The sequence below is a fragment of the Pinus tabuliformis genome, chromosome 4_2 (assembly GCF_031772625.1).
Source record: "Pinus tabuliformis cultivar Carrire ecotype Pingquan chromosome 4_2, CPIR1, whole genome shotgun sequence".
NCBI lineage: Eukaryota > Viridiplantae > Streptophyta > Pinopsida > Pinales > Pinaceae > Pinus > Pinus tabuliformis.
In genome coordinates, this window is record NC_142304.1 from 1,173,739,609 (window position 1) to 1,173,765,105 (window position 25,497).

At 41.8% G+C, this 25,497-nt stretch overlaps 1 pseudogene; it reads right to left on the reverse strand.

The window, feature by feature from the left end:
• Window positions 1–25,497, reverse strand: part of LOC149173843 (uncharacterized protein At2g24330-like) — a 58,003-nt pseudogene that overhangs the window by 26,856 nt on the left and 5,650 nt on the right.

A 25,497-nucleotide genomic window follows, 5' to 3' on the forward strand; every position in this document is an offset into this window, starting at 1 on the left:
TCTTATCTTGCAGTAAAAAAAATTGCTCCCATCGAAGATTGGTGGTCTAATGGATCCCTCTCTTTGTTGATTACTCATGATGATGGATCTTCCTTCAAGCGGTCAAGCTTCTTCTGAAGGACTTGCTCTGATACCAATTGTTGGAAATAATACTTAGAGGGGGGTGGGGGGGTGAATCAGTATTAGCAGATCACTAAATTTTTCATTTCCATAATCAGATTCATATACGCTACTTCAGTTAAGGGAACCCGTGTGTACACGCAACTGTGTTTAATGCAACTAGCATATATCCAGTAAACTTATGATTCAGTTAATCCATTATATGTTGATCTTTAATTAGTGCATCAGAACTTCATTAACCATATAAACAGTAAATAGGTGCAGTAAAACAAAATAGATCATCACACATAAGAGACACACATGAACACCTTGATATAAGGTGGAAACCCAATGCGGGACAAAAACCACCTGCTGTCGTCTTCCTTTAATATAATAAAAACCTGTTTACAATCTTGTACTGGCGCAGACTCATACCAGTACACAGGCACCCACCTACAGAAGGCTACAACCTTCTCTCGTTCTCCAGCTACTACTGGAAGGGAGCTCCAACCCCCTAGCTCTTGCACTGGGCGATATGTTTACGAGTACATAGGTGCTGGCCTACATAAGGCTACGACCTTCTCTCTTCCTCTAGGGACCACGTTTCATAAATTTTTAGACTGGATACTCCTGGATCACAACACCTTAATCTGAAGGCCACGTTTCATCCAATTTTCATGCTGGACCCATCAACAACATTGAAGCTCAAAATCAATAACCATCAACTACACCTGCATCACAATCTCTGAATCACCCAATCACTGAAACACTGAAACCTGTCATCAAAACACAGTCACCAGAACACAAAGCAGAACTTTGCAACAACCACTACCACTAGAGCCATCTGCAAATTCAAATATCATATTTCATTATGTATACGCTACTCTGATGAACTGAACCAGCATGTATACGCACTTTTTCCAAAGCCAACCTGCGTAGAGATCTGAAAATAATTACTTATACCTTCGCTACAATTTTCTACTTCAGACATATCCAGCTCATCATATATAAAGGTTAAAACATATGTCAGTATTCAGATCTAAACTATTCATACCATATAATGATAATGCATTTTAGTCTTCATGATCTTGGTTCATCAACCTTCATTTGCCACATAGGTGCCTCCTTAGCAAAGCATCACAAACCCATAACCTGCATGTTGGATCTCACACCTCATCAGATATTCATCACTTACAGCACTTGCACACCTTGGCCTAATGATCTTCTCCTCCTTATATAGGTTTAGGCCTCTCTCATTGTCCAAAACCATGTAGGACCAATACCTTGGACCCAGTACCTGGGATCAATACCTCGGACCAAATACCATGGACCAATACCATGGACCAAATACCATGGAACAAAACTTAGTTTTCCAACATGTACACGCCTTTCCTTCTGTTAAAGTGCATGTGTACGTTATACACTGCTTTTGGTCTGCTAACGCACGTGGGTACGCTCCTTTGTCACAGTGAACCTGCGTATACCTCTTTCTGATCATTAGTTCTTTGTTATTGACCTGCTACACTATGATCTGTCATCTGAGTGAGTTGCCATCAAGGACAATACCTGTATCATAATTCCAACAGATAGTGTATTTATGCCCTTCCAAGGGTTTTCTCTTTGCATTGATTTTGATCATTAGATTATCTTTGAGCCAAAATTGAAAAATGTCAAGGGAATTAATGGATCCATAGGCATGTTTCTAAACACATTTATAGACATCAAGAGCCTATATGGATCCATTTGTGGGCCCTTTTCCAGCAAGGCTAACATTGGCTCCTTCTGGGGATGAAATCCTCCCTGTGAGGTTTCAAGGATCTCAGATCAATGCCTTTCCTGTAAAACAAAAATTAAATCTTCCTTCTAGTGTTCCATTGGGCATGGAGTCTTCTTAGCATAAACCTAAAAACTAAAAGAAAAACATATTTACAATATCGAGCCTTTAAGGCCTTAAATGAAATAGAGTTTCAGGAACCACCCATTTACTGGGCTACCAAAGTATCTCCTCCTTCCAGATTGTGTAGGATGAATGTATTGTTGTGCTGAACTTGAGCAAGGACAAAAGGACCTATCCACAAGGAGTCAAAATTGCCATGATTACCTCTCTTTTCCTTAAATGCATCCCATTTAAGCATCCAATCACCAACTTCGAAATTGTCCACTTTTTCCTTCCTGTCAAAGGTTTCTTTGATTGCCCTCTGATGAGCCTTTGATTTCTCAACCAGCTTCTCTCTTATCTCATGTAGTTCAACCAGGTTATTCATTCTTCTTACCATATCATTCTCTTCATCTTGTTCTTCTTGCAACAACATAGCCACAGGGAGAATGAGTTGGATGGGGAAAAAAGCATCAGCACCATAAACCAGTTTGAATGGAGAATTCCCTATGGACTTTTTGATGGTAACTCTGTCAGCCCATAGTGAAAACTTCAACTTGGAATCCCAGCTCTTTTTGTTGTCCTCTAACAGCTTTTTTATTACCCTTACCAAGCCTTTGTTAGATGATTCTACTAGGCCATTGCCTTGAGGATAATATGAGGTAGAATGCACCACTTGAATGCCCATGGATTCAGTCACATCCATCAATTCTTTTGCCTTGAAAGTTGCTGCATTATCAGTGACTAGTATGGTTGGGCAACCAAATCTAGTAAAAATGTTCTCATTCAAGAATTTTATGACAACCTGATGATTGGCATTCTTAGTGTGTATAGCCTCAATCCACTTGGTGAAATAATTGGTGGCTAATAAAATCCATTTGTGTTAGCCACTAGAATGTGGGTTGATCTCACCTATAAAGTCTAAGCCCCATTGTTGGAAGGGACCATTGACATGTACTGGCTTCAGGGGCAGAGATTCTATTTGTTGTCTTCATGCAAACCTCTAACACTTGTCACAAGATTTTACAAAAGAAAACACATCAGAAAACAAAGTAAGCCAATAATATCCAGCCCTCAAGATTTTGTGAGTTGTGGTTTTCCAATAATGATGCCCTCCATAGATGCTAGAATGGAACTAGTGTATGACCTCTACAGATTGTTATTTATCTAGACATCTCAAGAGGATTCCTAATGGGTCTTTCCAATAGAGAAAATTTTCACTAATGCAGAATTTGGTTGATCTGAGTTTAATGGTACGAGCATGACTTGAGCTAAGCCCAGGAGGGACTTCTAGATTTTGCAAAAAATAAATTATGTTGTAATATCATTTACATGTGGCTAGATATTCAACCAAAGCTGATTCTACTTTTGCTCTTCTGTTGTTTCCTCTGTTTGTTCATTATCCGAATTTAGACCTATGCAATTTATATCTAACAAGCTGCAATTTTCTTCAACCATAAGCATAGCCAAGCCCTGGCCTTTGACAAGCTTAGTGGGCTTCGCCTCTATGTCAAATTCTATGAATTTTGAAATCCATTTTCCCCTTTCTCCATCAGTATCTGGCTGAGTTAAGATATCTTTTACTGAGGCTGAAGGTACATATGCAATTACTTTGGAATGCAGAATATAAATACTGAATTCTTTCAAAGATTTAATGAGAACATAAGCTTGTTTTTCAATAAGGTCATACCTTAATTCAACATCCCTTAGAGTTTTGCTGAAAAAGGCCACAAGGTGCTCTATGCCTTCATCATTTTTCTGCAACAGAACTGTTGGAAGTGTATCATAAGAGGCAAAAGAGAAGATGCAGAACCTCTTACTGTTATCTGGGCTGATTAGAGTGGGAGCTTCCATGATAGCTTGCTTGATGGCTTCAAAAGAGCTTCTTGAAGCAGCTGTCCATTTTATTTTTGATCCTTTCTTCACCATGGAAGTGATATTATTTACTAGCTCTGTAAAGTTTGGAATGAAGCTCCTTACAAAGTTAATCTTACCCAGGAAGGATTGGATGTCCTTTTTTGACCTTGGGATGGACAGTGTTTGAATGGCTTGAACCCTTGCTAGATCAATCTTCACGCCTTCAATAGAAACAATATGTCCCAGAAGTTTTCCTTCTTCTAGAGCAAACTGAGACCTCTTTGGGTTCACTGAGATTCAAAACTTTCTGCACTTTAGGAAGACCTTCTTTAAATGCTATAAATGGTCTTTGTGGCTTCTGGAGAAGACTGTTATGTCATCTAGATAAATAAGGACAAATTTGTCCTTCTCTCCCACAAAATCTATGTCCATGGCCCTCTAAAAAGTATCCCTAGAATTCATATGTCCGAAAGGCATCTTTGAGCACATGAAAGTGCCCCAAGGAGTAGTGAAGGTGATATTTTCCTAATCTTTAGGGTGTATAGCTATCTGATTATAACCTAAAAATCCATCTGAGAAACACGACTCTAGCCCCTGAAACTCTTTGTAGCAAGTGTTCCATCCTGGGCAAGGGATAGTTATCTTTTTTAGAGCACTTGTTCAGATTTCTGAAGTCGACACAGAGCCTGATTTCTCCATTTTTCTTTCTTAAAACCACAAGGTTGGCTATCCACTTTGAATACCTTATGGGGACTATGATTTTGGCATCTAATAGCTTCTTGATTTCTTTCTCAATCAAAGGCAATAAGAGAGGGATGATAGGTCTTAGTTTTTTCTTAAAAGGTATGGTGTTGTTTTCCAATGGGATCTTATACTGAATGATGTCTACATCATAGGTTTTAAGATCGTTGTATTCCCAGGCAAAAATTTCAGTGAATTGCTTCATGAGGGTGCAATACTCGGAATTCTAGGCAGAGGACAAATGCGTGGATAGATTTATGTTTTTTGGATGGGTTGGGCTGCCTATATTATGTTTACAGACATCAGACTCATTCTCTGTTTTGGCCGCATTATAGGGCATGTCATTATGATCGAAAAGCCTCTCTAGAGGCACCAATCCTTTTGGTATGTGATTGTTGGGCAGCTGGACGATGCTTCTTTGGCTGATTTTGTTTTTCAGCTTGGACTGGCTGCATTCTTCCATGGTTTCATTTTCCTGATTGATGCGCGTTTCAGAAAATTCCCCAATGACTTGCAAAAACCTATTAATTTCCTCATCGTCTTCAAAAACCCTCCAATATTTGACATTGTCAGGTAGAGATTGTTTGTATTTTACTTGAGCTTCAGATGTCAATTTATGAGGTAGAGGAGGAATAAACATGTTAGCAGAGACAGCAAGGGAGTCGGCAAGTTGGTTCTTCATTCTTGGAATATAAGAAATGCTGAAATTATTGAAAGAGTCCTTGAGCCTCCATACCTCATCTATGTATGCCTTCAGCCTTCGATGCTTAGCTTGGAAAGTTTTATTTACCTGCTGAATAATGAGGTCTGCGTCCCCAAACACTCTCAGGCCTTTGACACCCATTTCTTTAGTAGCGCTCAAGCCCAGAATCAATGCTTCGTACTCTGCGATGTTGTTTGTGACCTGAAAGGTAAATTTGAAATATAAATGAATATATTCATGTGTTAGGGACACAAGGACTATCCCTGCCCCTGAAACTTCTTTAGAGCAAGCCCCATCAAAACACATATCCCAAATATGTGGTTTTTCTTCCTCTGCGATATGGCAACCTGGTTTCTTGAGCTGCATGAAGCTCAATTGAGATTCTTCAATATGAAGAATGCATGCTCCAAAATCAGTGTCCGCAGTGTAAATGTAATGATTAGTGAGATTCTTCTCATCGTTGATGATATAAGCCAACTGTGGCTCTCTGTATAATCTCTGGCTCTCACCTTCGAAAACTGGGACAGTGGCATAAGACAAATAATTTTGTAATGATCCACATATTCTCTTGATCCAACCTCTGGAAAGTAACATGCCAAACTTGGGGGGTACATCTACTACCACAATATCCATCATCATGCTTTTCATGGGTAGCTGAGACAAAGGGATGGCTAGGTCTTTGATTAATCCTAGACATTTCACTTTTCTAGAGTCAAAAGAGAACAGATCATGATAAGGCTTGGTAATATCCAAACCCAGCTCATCCATGACAGCCTTGGGCATTAGATTATGGCTGGCTCCAGTGTCTAGAAGGAAGTTATGAAGGACTTTATCATGAATATTTAGAGAGACATAGAATGATGGGGAGCTGTCTTCACAATTTTCAATCATTAGGCTGAGAATAACAGCTAGCTTGTCATCTTGGAGATTCACACAGTCAGTGGAGGCTTGGATGGCTTTAGTCTCAAGGGCCTCGTGGATGGCTCTTTTGAAGTACTCATTCTTCAATAGTATAATCAGAGGCATGGGTATCCTTAGCTTCTAAATTTCTGATTGAAAATTGAAAGGACAAGGAGACTTTTGAAGATTTCTTACCTCATGAGTTGGAGCTTGGAGGACGGTGGGATAAATTGTCGGTTGTTTTTTCTTATTAGCTTATTGTACTACAGGGACAATAGCTCTTTGAATAGGAGTTTCCTTGTCATTATTTATCTTTGACCTCAAATTATATCTTTGCTGATCCACAATTTGTAGTATAGCTTTACCATCCCATTCTTGGCTAATCTTGTCATTGCATAATGACTTTTCATAGGTAGTTGAGGTCAAAAAGGAAGCATTACCTTTGTCTTCCAGAGAATGGATCTCATCCTCTTCTTCAAACTGCTCTTCTTCCATGACTGTATTTTGAAAGGAGCCCTCACCCTTTGGTCTTCATTTGCATCTTTGTTTCTTTGCAAAATCTGCAACTTCTCATTAATTCTTCTATATGGATTTGGATTTCTAGGAGCAAAGGTATTAGGAGATCTCCCTTTCCCCAAGTGCTGCTCCACCTTTAGTTTGGATATTTCAGAGGCTAATGACTATCATTTTGGTCATTTTATCTATCATAGGATCAGAGGATGATGAAGACTCGCCCCTATGTCTTCTTCTATCAACATTTCCCTTGAGCTTCTCTACAGCCATGATGTTTGATTCCACTTCCAAGGTTGCATCCTGCATGTCAGCCAAAGTAGCACATATCCTTTCCCTCAATAGTAGGTAGAAGTCAAAATCAAAAGCACCGGCATAAGTGAGTTTAGCAGAGGCAGTAGTGGGTTTTACTTTAGCTGGTATCTTGTTGTACATACGGTTAAACTTCTTATTAAAATCAAATAACAACTCACCATTTTCTCTCTTTAAGTTGCCAAACTCAGTGTGGTAGTAGAGGAGATCCTTCTTATCCTCCTAATGCTTTAGGAATGCATCATCTAAAGATTCAATGTCTGCTATAGATCTTGGGTTTAGTTCTCTGAACCATTTTCTAGCCTCTGCATCTAGGCTTTAGACAAAGACTCTCATCCACACATCATCTTCACTAATGTCTAGATTATCAACGTAGCTATAAAATGACTCAAGATGTTCTTTAGCAATAACACCTTCAGTCCCAGTGAACTTAGGCCTATATTTCTGATATTCTCCAGTAGGCATGGCATTCAAAGGAGTGGGCAGTATTAGGGGTCCATACCTAGCACCTATGATTCTTTCCATTTTGGTAGCTGCTTGTGGGCTTGCCATGGCTATGGTGGCTAAAAGAGTACTGGTAGTTTGAATGATAGAGGGTTGAGGAGTGACTAATAGGACTAAAGAAGTATGATGGATAGGAAGTGAGGTTTCCTTTAGGCTTAAAGCAAAAGGAGAACCTAAAAAATAAGGAGCTTTATGAATCTCTAAAAGTTTTTCTTCACTGCCAGTATTAGATGCTATACTCTCAACATGTATTTGTTCTATTACAAGCCTTTCTTGATGAGATATAGGAGATTGTTTAGGTTTACCTGAACCTGATGCTCCTTTCTGCAAAAACTTTCTTTCTTTGATTATCTTTTCAGGGTCAAGTACTAGGTCAGCTTGTAGCTTCTGAGGATTTCTCTGAGTATGCCTCATGAACTAAGCTAGAACTATGATGTGGAGTTGCCAAGAGGTTCGGCATCCAGTAGAGTCACCAGATAGATGATTACAACCAAAAAAGTGCCCATACTTTGTCTATCATCAAACTTGGATCTATGTCATTTCCCAGGGAAGCTGAGCTTCTATTTCCTCTCCCCGGCAAAGACGCCAATTATGTTAGCACTCCAGGTTGTAGCTCGGAGATGCTTGGTAACATATAGTCTTCAATATTGTTCTCATAACTATTGGAATGGATTATGGTTTGGATCAAGTCAGATGACCATTTCAGCTCTATTCCCACTCAAGTTGATCCGGATTTAAACAGGAACGCAACAAATTACAGAGATAACCATATACACAAAGATGCAGTGGAAATAATACTTCATTTCATTAATGGAAAAACACTGAAATAGGCTTACAATCAGAAATGGAAATAAATCATCTAGGGCGATGGTAGCTTATCTCTGAGAAGAGATGTGATGGCTACATGCCTGTGAACTGTGTTACAATGAGGCTCGAAGGCCTATTTATTGTTGAGAAACAATGGAAAAACCCTTAACATTCCAAAACCTAACCCTAGGAGATGAAACGCCAAACTGTGGGCCCTGTTTGGGGTAAATTGGTACATCAACTTCCCGGGGTCGTAACTTTGGCATATGATCTCCGTTTGACGCGTACAATAGCTCATTAGAAAGATCTATCAGAGCACTATCATTGTTGGAACGGGAAACATCGGTCCATTCCATGGACCCATGTTGCCCCCGGATTCCCCAAAAAACGTCGTTTAGGGCCTCAAAACGGCTCCGGAAGTTCAGGACCCGAAAAACTGCTAAAAATAGTAAGTTGTGCTACAATTAAGGAAACTGAAAATGCTGAGAAAGACAATGGTGGGGGTCCAGGTGGACTTGGCAGGTGGCCACCAATGTCCACCTGGATCATTCCTCCCCCCTTAGGAAGCAATGGTCCCCATTGCGTTGAGCTCCTCCATGAGATGAGGAAACTTCTGCTGAACTTGTTCCCTGGTGAGCCACTTGCCCTGCTGAAGGAGTTGGCCTGCTTTGACAATTCGATACAGTTGGATATTCTGTTGGCAAGTGTTCTTGATCTGTGTGTCCATGATCTGATCAGTTGCAGCTTGTACTTGGCATTTGATTTCTCAAGAATGTCATGGACCTGCTGGCGAATATGTTGGATGCGCTCAATGAAGCTGGTGGCCTTATCTGTTTCGGACTGGACATGAGCTGAATTCATGTGAGTAGCTGCAAGTGGCATGGCCACATCAATGGGGCATAGTGGCTGGAATCCCAAACCCACCTGAAAAGGGCTATGGCCAGTGGAGCTGTGAAGAGCTCGGTTGTAGCTGTGCTGAACATAGGGGAGGCTCTCGTCCCATGTGCGTGGATGCTTTGAGTTATACATGCGCAGAATGTGCACAATCATCCTATTGACAACCTCTGTCTGGCCATCAGTTTGAGGATGGAAGGCTGTGGACTTCGTGAGTTTGGTGTCCAGTATTGACCAGAGACTGGACCAAAATGTGCTGAGAAACCGACTGTCCCGATCTGAGATGATAGACTGTGGGATCCCAAAGTGCACCCACACTCGTTCAAAGAAGAGTTTAGCAGTGGCTTCTGCTGTGATATTCTTCTTGCAGGCCATCATAATGGCCATCTTCGAGAACCTGTCGACGACCACAAAAACACAGTCATTTCCATGCTTAGTGGAAGGAAGGCCTGACATGTAATCCATGGAGATGGATTCCCATGGTCGACTAGGGGTAGGTAATGGGGTATAGAGGCCGTGCTTCTTAATGGCCGGTTTGGCAATGGCACAGGCAGTACATGATCGGATGTACTTCCCAACATCCTGTCGAAGATTCGGCCAATAGAAATAATTTTGCAGTACTGCCACTATTTTCTCGACCCCGAAATGCCCAGCAGCCCGACTGTAGTGTGCTTCCCAAATCATCTTGGCACGCTCGCTTGAAGGAACACAAAGGTGACCGAGGTGGCATAACAAGGCATCCTGGAGGTGAAAATCTGCAACATGCCGACCCTCCAAGAGTGTCTGGTAGGTGTGGCCGAATTCTGGGTCGCTTTTGTAGAGAAGTGGCCAATCAGAAGTCTCGTGCCCACAAGAGTTGAGCACGGTGGTTAGCGCCATGATCGGTGGTCGACTGAGGCAATCTGCAACATTATTGGTGCTGCCCTTTTTATACTTGATATTCAAGTGAAACTGTTGCAGGTATGTAGACCACTTCTGATGGCGATCATTCTGCAATTTCCCTTGGGTCTGTATGAACTGCAGAGGTCGATGGTCCGTGTGGATGACCGTTTCCTTCCCCAAAATGTAATGCTTCCATTTTCGGCAGGCCTATACAATGGAATACATCTCTTTATCATAAGTGGGGTACTTCCGGACTGTGTCTGAAAGTGTTTCACTGTGATATGCCACTGGATGTCCATGTTGAGTAAGGACTGCCCCAATAGCATAGTCAGAGGCATCTGTCTCGACCTCAAATGGTTGTTGTAAATCTGGTAACGCGAGCACTGGTGCCGTGCAGAGGCGATCCTTCAACTCCCTGAATGCCTTCTGTTGAGATTCAGACCAAAAGAATTTTTCTTTCGCCCCGCCCTTGGTGACTTGACTCAAGGGCCAAGAAATATGAGAAAACCCCAACACAAACCTGCGGTAGAAGTTGGCAAGCCCTAGAAAGTTGCGGAGCTCTGTTAGAGTGGTTGGAGAGGGCCAATCCCGAATGACTTGGATCTTGGCTGGATCGACATGCACCCCCTGTTCATCAATGATGTATCCCAGATACTGAACCTGGGTCATGCCAAAAGTGCATTTCTCCAAATTGGCACATAGATTGTGTTGCCGCAGTGTTTGGAGAACCTGTCGGATGTGGTGGAGGTGCTCTTCCCAACTCTGGCTGAAGATCAGAATGTCATCCAAGTATACTACTACAAAGGAGTTGGTGAATGGCCGCAAGATGTCATCCATTAGCCTCATAAAGGTTGCAGGAGCATTCGTCAATCCGAACGGCATGACCAACCATTCGAAGAGGCCCTCCTTGGATTTGAAGGCAGTCTTCCACACATCGGAGGGTTCGATTGGTACCTGGTGATATCCTGACTTCAGATCGATCTTGCTGAAATATTTCGCCCCCTTTAGTTGGTCTAGGAGGTCGTCAATCCGCGGGATCGGGTACCTATTACGGACAGTGATCTTGTTCAGCGCCCGATAGTCAATACAGAGTCTCCACGTCCCATCCTTCTTCTGTACCAACACGATCGGGCTCCCACAGGGCGATGAACTCGGACGGATGTGGCCTTTCTGCAGGAGCTCCTGAATCTGCCTCTTGATTTCATCGTTCTCCAGAACGGAGCGCCGATAAATTGGTCCATTGGGTAGCGGCACACCTGGGGTCAGATCGATGGAGTGCTTGACTTGACAGTGCAGAGGAACCCCTGTCGGGGAGGTGAAGATGTCCTCGTACTCCTCCACAACCTTGTCCATCTGTAGTTGTCGTGCAGAGGGACCCCGTTTGGAGGCCGCGGCCACTGTCTTCTTCTTTCCTTGAGGGCGTATCATCAGGAAAACAAATTTCCTGGTTTTGGAAATGATCTTACTGCATTGTTTCGCAGTAATCAAAGAGATGGCAGCAGGTGGTGCTACCTCTGGTATCCTGAACAACTTATTTCCCAATGTAATAATAACAGCACGGGGCCTTGATTCATACACAGCATGTCGCTTCCACAAGTATGGTTGTCCTAGTAATACATCACAAACTTCAAGAGGAGCAATGTCACACAATACCTCATCCGTGAAGGGCTTGATGTTGTATGGAAGGCGACACTGCTGGCTCACGCGAAGATCTCGTCCTTGGTGAAGCCACCCAATGGTGTATGGTTGTGGATGTGCTGTGGTCGGTAAGCCCAACCGCTTCACGACCTCTGCCGAAATGAGGTTCTTTTGACTCCCGCTATCAACAATGAACTGTATCGGGGAGCCCTTTACCCACATCTGGGAGTGGAAGAGACGCTCCTCCTCCTCTGGATCTTCGGGTTCATTTTTTTGGATCTTTGCGGTAGCAACAGTGGCGCTGGGATCCGCATCAACGATCTACTTCCCTTTTTCATACCCCTTATCGAGTTCTGACTCAGAGTCGGAACATGCATCTGATTCTGAAACCTTTAGCTCAGCCACCAGTGACTGCTTGGCCCGACACTCACTTGTGTTGTGAGTGGAGCTCTTATGGAACTCGCACCATTTTCCAGTGTCCTTTCTCGGCTTCGCGGCGTTGTTCTTTGCTTGCAGCTTCGGCTGGTTGTCTTGGGCTGCCCCGCCTTGGCTTTGTCCTTTGTTCTGTGGTTTAGGGGCACCTTTCCCCTGCTTTGGATTTGCAGATCCAAAGTCTCGCTTCTTTTGTTTCAACTTCTGCTCGACCTTGACGGCATATCGGTATGCTGCGTCGAGCGAGGGGATGTTTAGGAATTGTATTTCTTCCTGGATGTACTTGTGCAGGCAGCCACGGTATTTGAGTATCAAATGTTGCTCCGAATCCTTGATACCCAACTTTGTGCGAAGGGTATGGAAAAGATTCGTGAACTCCGGCACGTCTTGGTCCCTTCCCTGCCACAGCGTGGTCCACTTTATGTATTCATCCTCATAGCTTCCGACAAGGTAGTATTGCTCCTTGATGGCATCCCGGAACGAATCCCAGGTGGGTGCGGCTGAAAATAGTGAGCCAGTACTTTCATCCTTCTGCTCGCAGTAGGTTTCCCACCAGTCCTTGACGTGGGGGGCTGCTTTGAGAAGAGCAAAAACAATCTTTTCCCGACTCGAAAATTCATGAACAGAAAAATAACCCTCTAGCAGATTTAACCATTTATCTACGCATCTGCGTCTATCGGACCCTCGAATATGGGGATTTCAAAATTAACTTGTACCTTAAAGGGTGTGGTGTTTCTAGAGTAGCTGCTGGAAGCTGATGCGCCGCTTCTGGGTAGCCGCTGAAGGATCTGGGCAAAGCTGTCCATCATCGCGTTCCGTTGTCGCTCGAGGGCTTCTTCGAGCAAGATTTTGATGGGATCTCCTGCCCCCTCGTCTTTCTTCTCGTCCGCCATGGGAGGCCGTCGGGATTTACGAGGCTGGTCTTGCAAAGGTTCAACCAGTTCAAGCCCTAACTCCTTATATCCCGACCTTGTTGGGGACATGCAAAGAAAAACAGAGAAAAAGCAGACCGCTCTGATACCACTGATCCGGATTTAAACAGGAACGCAACAAATTACAGAGATAACCATATACACAAAGATGCAGCGGAAATAATACTTCATTTCATTAATGGAAAAACACTGAAATAGGCTTACAATCAGAAATGGAAATAAATCAGCTAGGGCGATGGTAGCTTATCTCTGAGAAGAGATGTGATGGCTACATGCCTCTGAAATGTGTTACAATGAGGCTCGAAGGCCTATTTATTGTTCCCCAAAAAATGTCGTTTAGGGCCTCAAAACGGCTCCGGAAGTTCAGGACCCGAAAAACTGCTAAAAATAGTAAGTTGTGCTACAATTAAGGAAACTGAAAATGCTGAAAAAGACAATGGTGGGGGTCCAGGTGGACTTGGCAGGTGGCCACCAATGTCCACCTGGATCACAAGTCATGCATGAACACCCTCAACAACACAAGGCTTTAAACCCCTAATGCTCAATAGTTTATAGATTTAATGGATAGATGGAGAATACTAACTATATCAGTGGATTGCATATATAAACATAAATGAATGACTAGCTACAGGCAACAAAAGGGAATACTGACTGTACTGGTAGATGCATATATGACCACATATGAATGGTTAGCTATAGGCAGCAAAGAATCTTGCAAGTCTAAGTTATCAAAGCATAGATAAGATAACAGTTATCTAGCGTTAGACACAAAGGAAACATGAACAAAATATTCAAGTGCAAGCATAGAACAGTACAGAGAATGGATGTTTGAACATATGATGGCAAAAGAAGCTTGTATTGCTAGAATAAAGATGAAGAGCTTGAAGGAACAAAGTAGCAATAATCTCCAGAAGTTGAACCCCTATTACATCTTATTTTCAGCTATTTATAGCTTGTTTACAATGCTCTTGACCTCTAAGACGCTCAGAGTCTTAGTCTACCTGATATGCATTGTTAACTGATTTGATACCCTCTAGGCAAGCATGGCTCGACAATTTTCCTCTCCTGACAGAGGAATAACAACATTCAGATATTTTGGGCAATTGTTGGGCTATCTGAGAGCTCTCTCATGCCAAAGATGCCCCACAATTGACACTGTTGTTATGGATGAGCTGCGCTGTCTATTGATGCTTCATGGTCGATTCTGTTTCAGGCTGGTTGTGCATGCTCCCTGATGCTTCAGTTTGTTTTGGTTGTGTCATGATGTGTTTTCCATGACTGTTTCGTCGTTGATTCGACCTCTGCTCTGTGGTGGAATGGCTCTTTTCTTTCCATTTCCAAGCTTTGTTTCCCGACAAACTATCTTCTGGGCGCTACTATATGGTAGAATGGGTCTTTGGGGCCTGTATATCCCTCTAAATGGCCCCTTTCTGTTAATACAAGACTGTTTTCTGTTTAAAACAGAAAACACAGTGATACAGAGACATCTCGCCACTCTATGTCCTTTTCAGAACTCAAAATCGTTAGATTATAGCTGATTCTCCTCTTGGGTCCGTCCTTGGGTGATGATTCATTTTGGGCGTCTCCTTTGTACTATAGTTAACCACCCGATGAGGGTGGTTTTCTCTCTCCTTGCCTTGGATACGTGGCAGCGACTGTATGGCATCGGGCGGAGCTCGACCTAGACCACTTACCACCCATGGCCTGCTCGAAATCCTGCCTATTTTGACTTTTCCTTTGTATTTTAAAATATGCCTAAAACACTGAAATCTTGGGAAAATTTGCTGTTGGCAGACCTCAAATATTATATATATCACTTCCCGGGCCCTTTCAGTTCCCGGATTCATCACAATTGCAAGGCCTCCAGGTTTCCTTTGTATTTTCATTATACAAAGAAATACATTAAAAATGCATTAAAAACGGCCTTTGGCGGACTTGAAAAAATATACAATATCATTTCAAATCACATCAGGTCCGCGTTTAATCGCTATCGCAAGTCGCATCCATATGTGTGTAAAGGCCCTGCCCCTTCGCAATGTTCCGACGTGATATTGCGATGCAACGATGTCGCAATCGCATATCACCCAAGCCAATGGTCTTTATATAACACAGCGTATGTCCCCGCCGATGCAATATGGAAATGCGATCTGATCACAATCGCATATTGCTTTTGTCTCAGACCGTTTTTAAGCGCTCTGTGATCTCTGATATGCGATTTGCCACTTAGATTTGGGCCGTTGATTGGCCAAATCTAACGAATGCTTTGTAATGCCCGCTTTAAGCCTGCGATAATGATTTTTCATGGTTTTGGAGAGTTTTGAGCCTCCCGATAGTGTATTTCTGCCCTTCCAAGGGCTTTCTCTTTGCACTGATTTTGATCATTAGATGATCTTTGAGCCACAATTGAAAAATGTCAAGGGAATTAATGGATCCATAGGCATGTTTCTAAACAAATTTATAGACTCCAAGAGCCTATATGAATCCATTTGTGGGCCCTTTGCCAGCAAGGCTAACATACACAATTTACTATGCTTGTAGGAAGGTCGTTTACATTAGTGGTATTTATGTTCCCATTTAGAACACCTCTAAAATTCCTATAACAAGCATTTTAAGAGTTGGCCCCATGTTCATTATATCATGTTAACAATGCTAAAGATCTGTTCATAAATTCACACTAAGCACCCAGTTTGAATTGGGACACATCACTTGATACACACCAATCGATGAAAATCATATATTGAGAAGGGATCTCTTAGCTTCATGAACTCACTCATAGGCATAACATCAACCGTGGAAAATATGATGGTGAAAGGGGCCTAAAACTTTAATGTTCTGATGATAAACGTATTGTAGGGATAGCAGTTGGTTCCCCATTGAAATAGAACGTATCTAATATCAGAACTAGCATGTCCCCTAGTCATTCCTTGTCAATGCACTTCCCTATAATAATTTAAAAGCATTTTATTGGCACACATATTAATGACGTGAGAGGCCATTCAACAATATGAATTTTTTTTAGGAAAGGGGCATCGCTTGGGAAATTTATTTCAAAAATTAATTAAATAAACATCAACCTCGCTAGGTTATGCAAGAAGGCGTTAAGTTGGATTCTTGACCTACGCCAGAAACGATGTGGTGCAGAGAGCATTGAGGTGTTAGTGGGTTTGGAATCTTCATGCCCAAGAACACATACATGGGAAAGCCCTGCGATATCATAGGAGTGGCATAGCACTAGGCACTGGTTTCTAGAAATCAGAGGCCATGCGCGATTGATGGTAGCTATTTGAGAAGGTCGCATGTGAACAAGAACACCTAAATAGTCGCTAACACGCTTGGAGCGAGATTAAGAAGGCCAATTTCAAAGACAACAAAATTATGTGATTAAGAAGTTTTCTACCGCTGCATTCAAAGGATATAAACGACAACCCATTGCAGGATTCGTTGAGGACCACAACCATAGCATTAAGGCCAAATTTTTCTTCTAGATGGGAATGCTATGTATAAGCCATTGGTCTCATACTATATAACTGGAAGGAAAGCGTGTTAGTAACATTAAGTTGCATTAGAAAAGAAAAGATTAAGCCTAATTCCATGCGATGGACAGGAACCCCAAACGTTTCATGGATCCAACCACACGATGGACGTGATGGAACTATGCATATTCTGGTGTCTATGGAACATGCATGTTGTAGATTCTGGAGTGATAACACCAATTTCATAGGGAAGTTTTCAGTGCAAGCTACATGACAATGCGTGAAGGACAAGGGGCTAGCAAAGGGATGCATTATGCTCTAATAATTGCATTATTAGGTGGATTAAAAATATGACTGAACCATCATGTTAACTGGATAGGTCGCAAATTCACATGGGATGATGCTTAGGGATGAAACTCTAAATGTGACCTGCGACCATGCTACCTCTCCGAGTCATAAGATCATAGTTTTGGAACCTCAAACAAGTGCCAAAAATATGTAACCTTAATGTAAGTGACCATGTGACCCCAGTGACTTAAAAATCCACTAAATTTGTTGAGTTACATTCCAACTTGCAGCCAAAAGGTGCGAATTTCCCTCAACGCGACTCTGCAACCTCTCCCAAGTCGCTTGGTCACAAAATCACACCAGAGAAAGTTAATAATGGATGCAACTTTCCCTCAATACGATTATGCAACCTCTCCCAAGTCACTTGGTCGCAAAATCACGCCTGAAGGAGCTGACAACTAGTGCGAACGTACCCTTCAACGACTATGCGACCACACAGGATCCTCTTGTCGATGTCTCTTCAAGAAGGAAAAATATAACTAGCAATCAACACACTAAGAAATCATTTAAGAAATAACGCAACATACAAAATTTATTTATGGAATTATATGGCATGAAGAGAGTATAAGGACATGTTGATTCAAGTCACATGAAATATCTGCTTTGGAATCATTTTGTCAAGTGTCGTTTTTCTTAGGATGATGAATTAATTCATCGAGTGACAAAGAAACATTTGTGCCCATTAAAAATTACCAGAGACTACCATATATCGTTGATGAAAATCATTTCCCTGAAAGGTCCTTATTCCCACTACAACACCAACTGTCTTATTATTTAGATAAGAGAACAAAGGATGCAAATTCAAGGAGGAATTTGAGATGGTTCATAACTTCAATGAAAATAAAATCATTCACTCACCTCCAGAAACGTGGCATGAGAAGCATAACGGTGAGTGTTGATGATGGGTGCAAACTCAAGAAGTAAGCTCGCTAACCCTGGGTTTCGTAGATATGTTGTGCATCCATAAATACTATTCAGGTAGTGCAAGGTTCGAAGGTTGCAAAGGGTCATGTTATTCAATGGCAATGGCCAAGGATTTTTACTTAACACCTTTGCAAATGTTTAAAAACAATGCAATGTAACAATGCCTGACATGTGGGATGAGGATGCAAATTCGCATGAAAGATGGTATAACAATAATAATTTGACCACTCAGGGAAAGCAACCATTGGAGACACCTTGATGCCAAGACATGGAGAAGAGAAATGCACAAAATTGTGACCATGAAATTCCAAGCAATTTCAAGGCGAAGAATTCTTGATCATTATTAATTGTGATATTTATTTATTATATTTCATCAGAATACATTTGTCTTGATTCTTAATTGATGATTTTGTACATGTGTAGGATTGAAGCTGTGAAGGATGATCCCTGCCGTTTATGCAAACACATAATCCGAATTGGTTGCTAAAATGACCCAAGGGATCAATGCTGTGGAAATCCGTGATCCTAGTTAACAACAGATATTGAATTCAAGCTAGCTCCAAGGCAGAAGGAAGGTAGCAAGATTTCGGTCTATGCATAAGGTTTAGGATGTATCATGAAGCTTGCATAGCAATCTAGGTGGTCTCTTGCAAGCTCCAAGAACTTCTCAATAAACGCCAAGGCAAATCACCAGAGGATTGATGAATACAAGTGAAGCAGAGTGGCAAGAAAACAAGATGCTTCCAGCACAAAGCATCCGCATCATTGCGACATATGGGCAATAAGCATTCTATGGTTTAGAATGACCTTCTACATCCTCCCCTCTCTCTCCTTCATTGTAATGTAAATATTTCCCCCATTATATGAGAAGCTATGTTAGGAATGATGTGGGTGTGTAACAATCATTTTGGCTCGAGAAACAAGTGGGTAAACTCAAGAGTCACGAGGGTAGCTAAAAGGGCATGAGGGAAGGTCAAAGGTCACGGTAGGTGAACAGTCACTTGACCTCTATAAATGTGCCCTCATGCCTCAGTTAAAAGGACTTTAGCACTTCAGTTGAGGCTAGGATTAGATAGTTGATTTATGCTGGAGAGCTAGGGCCAGTCAGCTCTTGGCAGCTGGTGGGGTGGATTTGTAGAGGGGCTGGGGTTTTGGCATTAGGAAATGGTATGAATAGCCCATGTTCCACTATTGGGTTTTGACCTATTTCATGATATGTATTTGAAGTTGCAATGGAATTAATAAGATGTTATTTATCGTTGGCACTGATTCCCATGCTTTCTTATGGTGGTTGTATTAGCTGTCTGATACTTCACTATATTTGTATGTGCTTTATTGAATGACAACAAGAAATGCTAAAAATAGAAGTGTTAAAAATAACACTGTTATAAATAGCAGTTCAAGTACCAGTGCTAGGCTGAGCAACAAGGAATGAAAAATGGAAGTGCTAAAATAGCATTGCTATTTTTAGTAGTTCAGGATAGATTCCTATTTTAGTTAGTCCCTGTACTAAAATAGTGAAGTAAAATTCGAATTTGGTCTTAGCAGCTATTTGTAAACTAATTAATTAATTCATCTTGAGCTAATTAGTTGAGGAAAAACAAACATGAAGTCTATGTGAGGACATGCAACAACTATTCCTTTGATTAAGGGATTTATGCATTAGTTAAAGGATAAAGATGAGTTGTAATTAGTTAGCTTAGTTAATTGAGTTAAGTCCAGTTAGATTAATTCTTACAGCTTGTAGAATTAATTGTGAGTTCAATTAGTTAATGCTTGCATGCATGTAACTGCTGCACTTCAGATAACTGAATATTCTCTCATAAATAACTCATGCATGTTAGTTCATAGAAAGACCCAATTGAGATCAAAGGAGGGACAATGTACTATTAGTTGGATGGATTTTTTCCTATAAAGGAAACTCATATATGCAGAAGGATTTATCTCCATTAGGATTACGCAGTTACTACTGGGCCAAGTGAGAAGTTTCAGGTGGGAATTCACATGTGTGGAAGCACTGGACCCCAAGAAAAACTGCACAAGGAAACATGAGGCTTGGAGGGCAGAGGAGAAGGTTTGTAAGAGGCCTTTGACAATCTATGAGTAGCAGAGGGATTATACTGCGAGTTGGATAGCTTCCGAGCTAAGGATTTGTGTAATTCTGTGAATATTTTCCACTTGTATGATAATATAGAGATAGGGGTTTTAGGCTGAGGCTTTCCCTGGATTACATTTCTGTGTTATGTGTGATTGCTTCTCATTCTCAGTTATATCTATTCTTGTTTGATATTGCTCATATGTGATTAAGCTTCCCAAAGTTTATGGTAGAACTAGATCTAGTATTATTCTTTAGTACATTGCATTATCAGTTGATCTACAAGTGAAATTTCTGCATGGTATCAGAGCATAGGTGATCAAACAAAAGAATAGTATACAAGAAGGGAGAAGCTAGAAGTTTGAAGTTCCTGGATATAGAAATTGAGTTCTTATCACATATCAATTTCACCAATGGCGTTCAACGGTTTGAGGCTTGAGTATGCACTTGATGGCAGCTCAAACTATATAGCCTGGAAGGATCGCATGGAAGCAGTAATAGAGGACAATGGGCTGAAGGACTTCATTGATAAAGAAGTCCCCAAGCCCGCTACAACTAGTGCCCAAGAATTGGTGGAATGGAAGAAATGTGTGGCTAGAGAAAGGAGAGTCCTCTTCGAGGGAGTTCAAGACCACATTGTCTCGAGCCTCCATGGGAAGGAGACACCGTATTCAATGTGGAAAACATTGAAGGATCTATATCAGAACAAGCTTTGGAAAATCAAGTGTGAAATGAAATAGATTGGTGTGCTAGTCAAGAACCTGTATGCTCTTGAGGTTCAAGATGCATGCAAAGCCTTGAGGAGCAAGGCAACTATTGGATACTTGGTGGTTGAGAAGGAGAGTACACTACCTCTCAACATGCAATGCTAGAAGAAGTCTCAGGCAATTATGGAGGAGCTACAATTGGTGAAGCAGCTTCAGGAGGTTTTGGAGCAGCCACAACTAGAGAACCTGAGAGGAGATCGAGTGGAGGCATCCATTCATCCAAATACCTCCAATAGGGGGGAATTTCAAGCCAAGTGGGCAGAAGGATCACATGCAGCCATACCTCCAGGTGGGAGGTGGGGCGATGTGGATTGATACTCCCAAGAAGGTTGAAATAGGAGCAGGATCCTTAAAGTACCCAACCTCTTGGATTCAACCTTGCTACGGGAATCCTAATGAGGAGTAGCAAGACTGGCTGAGTGGGTAGAGATAGATGTGGATGGAGCAGCAGAGAGAGCTATAGTGCAGGAGTCCCAAGACAGTGCAGAGCTAGCAGGCTGCAGCAATGCGAGAGGCACAGGAGTGTTGCACTAGTGCACGATGGCATAGAGAGGTGTACAATGTTGCAAGATGCATGCAGATGTTGCAATAGCGTAGAGGTTAGAGAGGGAGCACTTGTCAGCGACAGGGGGAGCTTTAGCATCAGAGTATGTTTCTAGCCCAACAGAGAGGTTAGTTGGGAGTTTTTTTGTTTCTAGAGTTGTTGGAGCGTCCATGCTTGGAAGAAGTGTTGCATGCAGAACATTCCAAAGGTTCAGGATTGGGTTTGAGTTGAAGCCTTTCTTGCTGAGAGGGAGTGTTGAAAATGGCAACAAGAAATGCTAAAAATAGAAGTGATAAAAATAGCACTGCTAGAAATAGCAGTTCCGGTACCAGTGTTGGGTTGAGAAACAAGGAATGAAAAATGGAAGTGCTAAAAATAGCATTGCTATTTTTAGCAGTTCGGGATAGATTCCTATTTTAGTTAGTCCCTGTTCTAAAATAGTGAAGTAAAATTCGAATTTGATCTTAGGAGTTGTTTGTAAATTAATTAATTAATTCATCTTGAGTTAATTAGTTGAGGAAAAACAAACATGAAGTCTATGTGAGGACATGCGATAGTTATTCCTTTGATTAATGGATTTATCCATTAGTTAAAGGATAAGGATGAGTTGTAATTGTAAGTCGTAATTAGTTAGCTCAGCTAACTAAGTTAAGTCCAGTTAGATTAATTCTTACGGCTTGTAGAATTAATTATGAGTTCAGTTAGTTAATGCTTGCATGCATGTAACTGCTACACTTCAGATAACTGAATATTCTCTCATAAATAACTCATGCATGTTAGTTTAGAGAAAGACCCAATTGAGATCAGAGGAGGGACAGTGTACTATCAGTTGGATGTATTTTTTCCTATAAAGTAAACTCATCTATGCAGAAGGATTTATCTCCTTCAGGATAGCGCAGTTACTTGTTAGCTACCTATATCAATAGGTTTCATATTTCATGATGGGCAAATGCAAGTGCCAAATATGCGCTGCTTTGCTGATACAAAGATCCCATATTTCCAAGAGAAGACAAGGTATGTACATAGTTTGGTGTTGACTCAATTTTGGTGGATGGTCCAACAGCCTAATCTGGATCATGCCATGTTTCAATTTTCTATTGTAGAATAGAGAAAGAAGTCTGTCCAAACTGTTTAATCTTGGCAGACCAGTAGTTAGGCAGAGAATTAAGGTTCCCAACTGCTTAATCTGGGACCTTGGAAGCAATAAGGGTAGCCTTAGATAGAAAATCAAAAGGAAAAAAGCCAAGGAAAAGAAAAGGCACATAAGGGTCTGCAAGTCCAAGTGCACCCTCCATGGAGAAACAAAAAATGTTAGGCAAATAGATGGGTAAGTAGATGGAGTTGCAGAAGTGTCATTCCTCTTAATTAAGTGTTTGATAACCTGTTCACAAAAGAATATCAGTGGATTGAGAAGCTCCTCTTCTCCATCAGGTTGCAGCAAAGCAAAGGAGCATCACCAACTTCCTTTTCCCCCTTGTACATTCATAATTATCCTCCCCTCATCAGTTATGATTCATGAAAGCTTTTAAGGTGTTATGTTGGTTCTTATCCCTGAAAAGAAGCCACATTTCCTGTGTAAAATTCTTTTCATTTTGATCTACTCCCTAAGCTAAGTGATTTTCAAATACACTTAGTAATATCACTCCTCATTCACCTTTTCATCCATATTAACCCCTAACTTCTACTATCTAAATCCCCTATGTTACCCTTTCCCTACTATTATAACACTATGGTGTATAAACCCCAAGCATTGTATAAATATCCCTCCCCTTGGCATTATAGCCATATGTTCACTATCAGGGATTAAATTGACATCTGGTCAGTTTAAGAGCCCTAAGCTTTACCCCTCTTTCCCCCTTCACAAGTTATCCAAACCATTAACCCCTTCATTTGCTTAAAGACCTTGTAAAAACCCCATTTTTACCCCTAATCCGTTCTATTCGCAAAAATACACAAAAAACCCACTTTTTCCGACTCATCCAAAGTATCGGGCAATATACAGTTTTATTTGAAAAATACAATGAAAACTATGTAACTCCGCCGAAACCCAAAGTCCCGCTGGGCGTGTTTTTCAAAGAAAATAATATTTAATTACTCCACCCGCTGCCGTATCGTCCGCACAATTTAGCAATCCGTCAACAGACGGATCAGGCACCTTTGATCGGACGGCCTCTATGCATATTGGGTCGGGCCCGACGTCCATAAGATAGCACCCGAGAAACTGTCAGAGGGTGACGTCAGGCCTCTGCCACGCGTCGCCCTCACAATTTCTCGGGTCGCCCTCTGACAAAACAGCGACCGTATCTAAGGCGGTCCGAGAAAAACCATTACCACTTCTGGTTTACCGCCGGTCCTGCTATGCCTACGTCATCACCACGTCAGGCTCACGTCAGTGCCACCTCGCCACCGCGTCAGCACCCTTTTCTGCCACTGCTATGATCTGTCCGCCACCTCACCATCCCCGTGGACCACTCACAGCTTGCCACATCAACCGGTGACGTCATGCTGACGTCATCCAACCTTGACCCCACCTGATGACGTCATGCTGACGTCATCCAAAAAACGCGCCAAATATTCCAAAAAATCCATATTTTAGCCAAAAATTTACGTTTTTCCCACTTTTTGCAAAAGCGACTATTGTTCTCCTTGCATGCATTTCACGACCAAACCAGCACCAACCTGCAGAACTCGACTCAGAAACCGTGGGCGCATTCGTCATACCTGCATTTGCAACTGTTACCGGCAATTCACAAGGTATTTCTCAAAATCATTCCCCCGCACCTGGTTTTATCCATATTTGTACAAGAAACTGGCTTAAGAGAGTGTAAAGCACTGAATTCACCAGCAAACATCCAGTGACCTGTATCCATTTCCAACTGGTGGGGCAAAAAACCTTCTGCAGAACCTGCATTTAGCAAAATTTACATAAATTCATAGGTAGTTTGCGCAGTCGTGAACTAGAAACCTCAACTGCATAAATCCACCATAGAAACACTTTTATCAATCCTGGCACTGGCTTCATCAGTCCTCTGAGCAGTATTTCAATTGCTGCTTTCACAATTCACCCTCTATTCCTTGCAGTTCACCTTTCTATTGCAAAGAAACCCCCCTGTGTTGCTCTGCTCACTCAAACCAGCTCGCATACAAGTCAGAAGCCTTATTAGCCATGGAAACACCAATAGCCCTGAATATTCAGCCTTTGAATGCCCCTCAAAGGGAGTTAGAATGGAAAGCCCTGGGAGATGTAGATTATCAGATGATAGACTAGTTCCCAATGAATTCTAAATTTAATATTCATATGCTAAATGAATTGAAAGCCCAACACCTTAGTGGAGCTGATATTTTAGGGATTTGGGACTCAAATTTGCCCATTTACAACCTCCCTCAAGTCAATGCCCTTCCAGAGTTGATCCATAGATGCCAGGAGTGCTATGATCCATGCTAGAGAGCTATTCTCAGTCCTACAGGCTCAGTCTTGTTCCATATCACCCCAGAAACCATAAATGAGATGCTGCATTCTCACACTGCAAGACCATTGACCCCTCTCTCCATGTTGGACTTAGTAAAGAAGGGGAGTAATTTGTCAAGTGCCCAGATCATCAAAATCAATCAGTTATTCATACAGCCAAGCTCTGAAACTACAAGAACTCCTCCTATTGGATATCATTACCTGAATGACTTGGGCAGAATGCTGGTGGATTTGATCAGCTACGTCCTGGGGTACAGGGGAGTTGAGGATGTTGATGAGACCATAATGGCAATGCTGTCCATATTTTCTCCTGGAAAGCCTCCTGCTGTACACTATGACTATGCCACATATATTGCAGAAAAGATTCATGAACAGCTAATGAATCTACAAAGGGAAAGGGTGTTCAGATACACCTCATACATCTACCATCTGTTCTTATTCTATCAACCAGACAGTTTCTCCGTTCCCCTCAAGAAACTTAATGCCCAGGGAAATCCAAGGTCAGTTGTGTTTTGGACTTCAGTCTTTCATTATACTTCTGAATCACCATACACATACTGTGAATTCATAGACCTGTTCATTCACCCAGCTATGACATTGTTGTATGGTGTTCCCCCTCCAAGGTTGACTGATGACATGCAAAGAGTTCTCCATCTCTCCAAGGCCTACAGCATTGGTGATTGGTACCTTTACCAACACCACACAGTAATCAGAATATATGGCTGTGAGTTGGACCCTTATAGGCTGCCAAGATATGTCCCTATGAGACTTTTTGCCTTAGAATACTTCA